Raw genomic sequence first — 8,438 nt, forward strand, 5'->3', positions numbered from 1 at the left:
GAGCAGAGAATAATATTTGTCTTGCTGCAGGTTTATAGGAACACCATGGCCGGACCTACATGGACAGCTGCAAGAACAAAGGATTCCGGCCCCAAGAAGTTTGTCACAACCAGCCACAGCCTCCCCCCTTTTAGTATAAAAGAAGCCTGAGTTCTAACTTGGGGAAGATGGTTCTTTGGGACACTAGTCCACCATCTTCTTGGTCTGCTGGCTTTCCGAATAAAGTCACTATTCCTTGCCCCAACACCTCGTCTCTCGATTGACTGGCCTGTCGTGCGGTGAGCAATTAAGAGCTTGGACTAGGTAACAAGTGTTTTTGCCCATCATTGTGTCACCAGGTAGTGTTTAACCCGTGATAGGTACTCCATAAAAAATGAATGAATGAATGATATGGTCTAACAGCATGGATACTGAGGTCATTTAGGGTGATGGAGGAGACAGTGTAGGGGCTTACAGTGGAATTAGGGCAAGGGACCAGCAGAACTACTGTAGTGAGAAAAAAAATCCAGAAGAACATCAGTCTTCAAGGGAAGACAAATGGGAAAGAAAGCCAGAGAGACTTAGGAGCGTGTATCGATTCATCCCAGGATCCGAGAGGGAGCAAAGTGAAAGGTGAAAAGCTTCCTTCCCCCCAGTGCTTGGCATATTTCACACACACAAATTTACGTCATCTGTGTCTTTTAAAGATTCCCTGTGCCTGAGGTTTTGGAAAGGATTTCTGAAGAATTTCTTGCTCAGTTCATAGGGTTCGTGATACAGTTAAATAAAATAGGAACTCAAGAAAGAGGAAACAGGTGTGCGGAGGAATGAAGTTGATGAAGCTCATGGGATAGAATTCTGGGCTCCTGGGAGTCTTATTTCTTGTATTTCAGGTTATAAACGAGTTGCTTCCCCAGATGATACGACGTCAACGGTAATGTGCATAATAAGAGCAGGGTCAGCAAGCGGAATGAATGGAAGGCAGTGGGACGGACACAATAGCAGGACAGGAAGATGGCGATCCTAGCTGCTCTAGAATGTGAGGGCAGTCTCCTCCACTTCCCAGAGCACACCAGATTTCCAACAGGTGAAAGAAGAGGAAAGTAGAAGAGGTGCTTGCCCACTGCCAGCTCTAGAGACCATGGGTGTGGAAACTTCGGGTGATTTCTGGGCTGATACAATACCAGCTGAATCATTTAGAGCAGTAGGTTTTTCTTCAAAGAATATGTTTCGTGTATTGCCTGCCCTGGGTCTACAGTGTTTTCTCACACTAGCAGAACTTATTAAAAAGAAAGAATTTGCCCAAGCCTTGCAAGTTATTGTACTAGATTTAGATTTCACTACTACGTTTCCCCCAACATACTAGATGAGCTGTTAGCCTGCATGTTAGTTGATTTATTTGTTCCATATACATTTCTTATTTTTTTCTGGGAGAAGTGGGATTGGAAAAATTGTAGGCAGTTTACTGAAAAGTCTATTTTTATTGAGTCTGGTGACTTTTATCATTCTTAAGTGATTTTCAAGGCAGTGGTCCCCAAAGAGGGTGCTGTAGGGAATCCTGAGGGCTGCAGTTTGCAAGCAGTGGAACTGAAAACCTCTTCGGCAGATCTGGAAGCTCGGTGCTGGCAATTGAGAGGCCATAATCCACTCCAGTTGAAACGTAACATGATATTTAACAGGCAGGGCTGTATTATATTTAAAAGGTCCGGACTGACTTCTCTAAGGAAGACTTTGTGAAAAGCTGACAATGTGTAAATTCCCCCCTTGATGGGAAAACCAAATAAATCCAAGTAACACAGTTCTGCTCTCTTTATCCCTCAACATAGAGTAAGTTTTAAAAAAGAAAAAAAGAGAGAAGAAAGAAATTGAAATTGAGCTGCTGTTACCCTTTAGGACTAGATACCCTTTGAGAACCTGAGGAAGAAAATGTTCTTCTTTCCCTTGGTCTTGGGTCCGAGTCGCCTCCACCTTATTTCCGTCCCATGTGGATGTGATTGTTGAGTCAGGGCACCTGAGTTCTAGGGACCTGTTTTTAATGCCAGCTCCATCACTTTCGAGCTGTGTCATTTCAGGCAAGTGAATTAATGTCTGAGCTTCAGTCTCACTGTCTGTAAAATGGGAAAATAATAGCCATGTTCTCGTAGGTTGTGTGATTCACACTGAATGCTTGTTGTGGAGCCAGGCACGCTGTGAATGCTTAGTAGTGGCTTGGTGGCATTGGTGATGCTGACCCAGTGGGCTTCATAAATGCAGGCCTCTCAATGAAGGGGGGTGGTAGGCTCTTTGGTACCTCTGGGAGTTGGTAGATGACCTAAAACCCGTAAGGATTTTCCAAATCCCCATAACAATAATAAACATTCTAGTAAAGAAAAATGCAGTGAGTTCTGGCAAAGGAAAAAAAAATTAAAAAAAGAAATGCCCAGTGTGTAGCATAACTAATGTTAATAAAACATAAATCTTGTCCATTTTCCCCTGATGCTTCCAACAAGAATCCCATCTGTGGAGTCTTTGTTTTGTTTTGTTTTTCTGCATTTTTCTTCTTTTTTTTTTTGATTGAATGAAGGATTCTTTAAATTCTATAGTGCTTTACAATTTTCAGAAGTTTCACACACATGATTACATATAATCCCATAATGACCCCCTTTTCTCCTCCACCCCTATGTTCCCTCTCCCCGCTCCCCACTGGTAACTGCTAGTTTGTTCTCTGTATCTATGAATCTGCTTCTTTTTTTAATTTATTCACTAGTTTGTTGTATTTTTTAGATTCCAAATGAGTGATATCCATCTGTGGATTCTTGACTGAAGAAGCTTGAGGTGACCCTATTGAAAGTTTTATCCTATTTGCTAAATACTTGTGCTGTCGAGGTGCTTATAAATATTGATTTTCATTTACGTGACTCCCTACGTCACCCCTCATTTAGAGACTAACTCCTTGGTAGGACATCTCTTAGCCTGGTGCTTTCTAATTCTAAAAACATTTCTTTATTCCTGGTTCCATTTCTACTTGAATGTTGGCCACAACTGATCTCAGACCTATAACTTTCACCACCAGTCTTAGGGTGCTGCTAACTCCAAAGGATTCAAGCCACTCTTCCGTGCTTGCTTTCACCCAGATTCTACTTCATCTGCTGCAAGAACGCGCCCCTGGGCGTTCTCATCCTAGGTACACTCTCATCCTCTGCCACAACTTCAGCCATTGTCCTCCTGTGTAGTGCCACATTCCAGATTCTTGTTTATCCCTTTGTAGGCCAGGATTTATTTTGGTAGTGTAATTTTGTCTCCGCTGGTCGGGACATGGAAGGCTCCTGTTCTACTTCTGGAAGGGTATGATTCCTAACTGGGTGAACTGGCAGTCACTCTGCCCTGGGTGTCTGCCTAAGTACACAGCAGATTCTACCCTTACCAGTCATCAGATATTAATAGCTCACTTGTATCTAGTAAAATCCATTAACTCAGGGCCCTACCAATTTTCCTACCCCACCCCCTTGCTTGCCTAAATATATTTAGAAACTTCAATTAACATAGGTCCTTTTGAGAGGAAGGAGACAAGATAAACCAATTTAACCTTTATAGGATATGTAATTCTGCTTAAGCATAAGGCATTAAAAGTAACACCATTAAGAAATGTCTCTGAAGCTAATCCCCGCAGGACACTAAAACGCTTTAAAATTTGAGCCCTTGAGAAGCCAGTCCTGATGGGGTGTGACATTGATCTATGTTTAAAATGGGTGGAGGATTTCTACATATATATTCCAGCCTCTAGCTTCTGTTTTGGGGGAGACTGGGTGCAGGATGAAGTAAGGGAGAGAGAAAGGCTTTGAGTCAGAGAATTGCATCCTGATCCTGGCCCCAGAGCTCCCTTTGTGGTGACCTCTGTGAAGTTCTCCAGATCCTCTGAGGCCAGATTTTCTCTCTGTAAAGTGGGAAACAAACTCTTCAGGGATGTCGTAAAGATTAGGAATGATTATGTAAAGTGCTGCTTGCCATACCTGTCACCTGAGTTGATGCCCAATAAACAGTAGTTACCATTATTATGTTTGATTGAGTCGGCGGGGTGATTTATTTTTTAATTTATTTAGGTTTGTTTGAAAATTCACTGTAACTGCCTTCAAATTCAAAAATATTAAAGTTGTATGGTATGAAAATTGTATATCCATCTCAATAAAGGTACAAAAAAGAAAGATTTTTAAAATTTAGAAAAGGGGATCTATCAAATTCCCTTAGAAAACATTCAAGTGATTTTTCTTTAATAAATTTATTTATTTATTTATTTGGCTGCGTTGGGTCTTCGTTGCTGGGCGCGGGCTTTCTCTAGTTGCGGCGAGCGGGGGCTACTCTTCGTTGCCCTGTGGGGGCTTCTCATTGCGGTGGCCTCTCTTGTGGCGGAGCACGGGCTCTAGGGCACACGGGCTTCAGTAGTTGTGGCGCACAGGCTCAGTGGTTGTGGCACATGGGCTTAGTTGCTCCGCGGCATGTGGCGTCTTCCTGGACCAGGGCTTGAACCCATGTCCCCTCCGTTGGCAGGCGGATTCTTAACCACTGCGCCACCAGGGAAGCCCACAAGTGATTTTTAAACCAAAAAATCTCAGGGCCTATTCTGTAGGTGACCAGTAAGTATTGACTAATGGACTTCATCTGTAGCTTTTCATGAGAACAGGAGCCCAAGCTGTCCCTTATGTATCCTGCCCTTAATGCAAACATTAATTGCTACTTTTATGATACAAAAGTAGTACTTTGTTATAAACTGCTTTTTAAAATTATTCCTTTAGCATGAATTAGTCATTGGTTGATGACACCAGTCTGGGCTTAAGAGTAAAAATTTTGGACTAATTATATTCATCCATTGAGGGATGAGATGAAGGCCCTTGGCTATGAAGCACAAATTATTTCCCAATGCATGGAGTATGGTTGTCATAACAACCTTATAACAGAATAACCAATAACTGACATGGGCCACGTAGGAGGGGTCTTACTCTTCTCATGAGAAAAATTGTGGATGAGGTCCATTAATTTACGGACCACCCACAAACTAGGGGCTGGAATTTCAGTTTTAACATCACTTTTGTTTCCTAGGAGAATTAGATAGCTTTTGTCTTCTTAATATGTTTTTAAATTTAAAAAACAGTTAAGGTGGAAAAAACCCCATATTATCTGAGAACTTCATTTTAAGGCAGGAGGAAGGGCAATATAAAGTGTATATATATATATATATATATATATTCTTTTTTTTTTTGCGGTACGCAGGCCTCTCACTGCTGTGGCCTCTCCCGTTGCGGAGCACAGGCTCCGGACGCGCAGGCTCAGCGGCCATGGCTCACGGGCCCAGCCGCTCCGCGCCATGTGGGATCTTCCCGGACTGGGGCACGAACCCGCGTCCCCTGCATCGGCAGGCGGACTCTCAACCACTGTGCCACCAGGGAAGCCCAGAAGTATATTTTTTTAAGGAGGCATTGGGTCTCGAGTTTGAGAGCCAATGTCCTGCATGCACTGGCTTCTGCTTACGTCTCCCACCTGACTTCATCCCACCCCAATCCAAATCCTCAAACACACCAAGCTCCGTCCCCCTGACCTCCTCTGCACCAGCCCCTCCTCTTCCGCGAACGCTTCCTGCTCCAGTGCTTCCTCCCTGCTGTTTGCAGGCTGGCGCCTTCTTGAGTTTTACTTCCAGGGTCCTTGCTGACCTCTCTGGCAGGCGTGGCCCGGAGGCACTCGCTGTCACACCACCTACTTGAATTCTCTTTAGCGCTTGTCACCACCTGATTAGGGACCTTTTCTGTCTATGCCACAGTGTATCCTCCATGCCTTGAACATTGCCTGGGATATGCTAGGGGCCCAGTAAATATTTGTGGAATGAAAGAATGAATAAGATAAGGCAAGGTAAAGCATCTGGTTGGTGATATATAAAGAGCATTCATCATTTGATCGTATCTAAAACTGTAAGGTTTTGCATTATGAAATAAAATATTAAGACACTTGAGGGCTTCCCTGGTGGTGCAGTGGTTGGGAGTCCGCCTGCCGATGCAGGGGACACGGTTTCGTGCCCCGGTCCGGGAAGATCCCACATGCCGCGGAGCGGCTGGGCCCGTGAGCCATGGCCGCTGAGCCTGCGCGTCCGGAGCCTGTGCTCCGCAACGGGAGAGGCCACAACAGTGAGAGGCCCGCGTACCGCAAAAAAAAAAAAAAAAAAAAAAAAATATATATATATATATATATATATATTAAGACACTTGAACCAATACTGTGGCAGGGATGGCACACATGCTCACCATTTCAGAGTCTGCAAATTAGTGCTAACTGAAAGTGATATGCACAATATTTTGCAAGCTCTTTTTTTCCGATTAGGTGTGGTGTTTTAGTTAAACTATTATATATTTGTGGGCATGTGTGTAGGGCATAAAAGCTCAGAAAAGTGAGATCTTGTTCAAACTGGGGTTAAAACAAAATGATAATGGATGAACATGAGGTCAGATGACTCCCAGCAAACTATTACTAACAAGCAAATTATCAGCATCAATAACTGGAGGAAAAGCATGGGGCTTAGGTGAGTTAAAATTTATCCCGAGAGTATGCGAAGAGAGCTGCGTGTGAAGGGCGGTAATGAACTTGCCTCCAGCCTCCCCCACCTGCAATCCATCCTCTCCACCCTCCTTCTAAAACACCACTGTCCTCTCTACTCTGACGGAATCCTCCGGTTCCTTATTGCTGCATATGATGTGCACGATCATGAAAGCAATAAGGTGCCACTATTTGCAGAGCAGGCAAAGACCCTTCATAGTCTGGTTCCTCCCAGCCCCTTGTATGTCCCCACACAGGCCCTAAGCTCCAGTCACACTGGAAAACTTGTCATCCTCACTCATGACAGAGGCTTGCTCTTACACAGCCCCTCCCAGAGAGGCCCTTCTGCTGCCTGGAAAATCCTAACTCATCATCAAGAAATACTGAGGCATCACCTCTTCTGTGTAGCCTCCCTGATGTCTGTCTCAGGCAGTGCTGGGTGCCCCTCTCTTATTCTCCCATTGCACTACCCTCAGCAGACCCCCATGTTAAGCAGTCAACATTTCTAGTGTGATTTTCATCATACTTCTCCACTCATCTAGCCGCTGTTTGCTTACAGGACTGTGTCTTACTTATATTAGCCCACCCGGGGCTACTATCCCCAGGCTTGGAATATAATAGCCACTCAGTACATGCTTGTCTGAATGAGAGAATGAATTCACCGAAAGCTTCATAACTCTTCTTGCTGGAGGAAACTGGTATCCCAGAAGCTGTTATTTTAAATAGCATTTTTATCCTTTGAGAATTGAACACGATTCCCTTGGGAAAGCTCACTGAGTCTGAATGTGAGAGCTGGACTTTCTTTCCTTGGGATTCATATGTTTTACCTCTTTTGAATATTGTTCAGTAAAAACATGAATGGAGGCAAGTGACTATTTATATATGTTAAATTCGACAAGCTTTTACGGAGGGTGTTTGTGACCATAACACTATAATGGGGTTTCCAAGAGTGGGGGCTGTGGCCCAGCCTGGTTCACAGCTAAGCTGAGGCGGCCCAGCAGACAGTCACAGGGGAGAGAGCTCGAGGGACCGGGAGATCATGTAGCCCCCAGGCCCTCAGATGGTCCAAGTATGGGCTTTAGGTGTACGGTGATGAACCCCTGAAGTCGTGTAGAAAATGCTTTGTGTATGCACCAACATATATTTTTCCTGGAAGGGTGTCTTTTCCCTGGGGGTAGATGGGCTTGTAGATTTCACTACATTCTCAAAACCATCTGTGACCAGTAAAAGGTTAAGATACAGCCCACTATCAACCCCTCTCCCTTTATGAAATAAACTGAGGCCTGAGCAGTTGGGTGATTTGTCCAAGGCCTCACGGCACCTTGGTGTCATACCTGCATCTAGAACCCAGACTCTGGGATCTTCCCTCCCCTTAGCCATATTGCCATCCCTTAAGAGAGGCCTGATGCTCTGAGAGTTTCCTTAGCAATGCTTCTCCAACTGATGGCAGGATCCCATTTGTCCTAAATTAAATGTAATATCAAGGGGTACCACTTTAAAACTGGGGGTAAATAATATGTTCATTACATTTGATCTCTGTTTTTCACCAAGATTATATAACTGTACTACCATTAAGTGCTATTCGATACCTCCATTTTTTCCCCACACAAACTTTGGAGGCACTTTTAAATTTCATTTATATTTGTCCTACAGGTCAGAATGCAAATTTTGTAATAAAATTACTGAGCTGTGTTTGAGCTTTTAAAATTGCAGTTTCATAGGCTCTTGGTTTCTAAAATTGTGATGACTTGCTTTATTTAGACATGAGCCAAGCTATTTAACTCTTTGAAAGGGACTATGAATTTTATTACTTTGTTTTCTCTGTTGGAAATTACCATGAGAAGTTCCCAGGAAAATTCTTGTTTTGACTCCATTTTTATGCTTTTAGAAAGAGGAGCATCATG

This window comes from Mesoplodon bidens (genome assembly GCF_964165515.1).
Source record: "Mesoplodon bidens genome assembly, chromosome: 1".
NCBI classification, from domain to species: Eukaryota; Metazoa; Chordata; class Mammalia; order Artiodactyla; family Ziphiidae; genus Mesoplodon; species Mesoplodon bidens.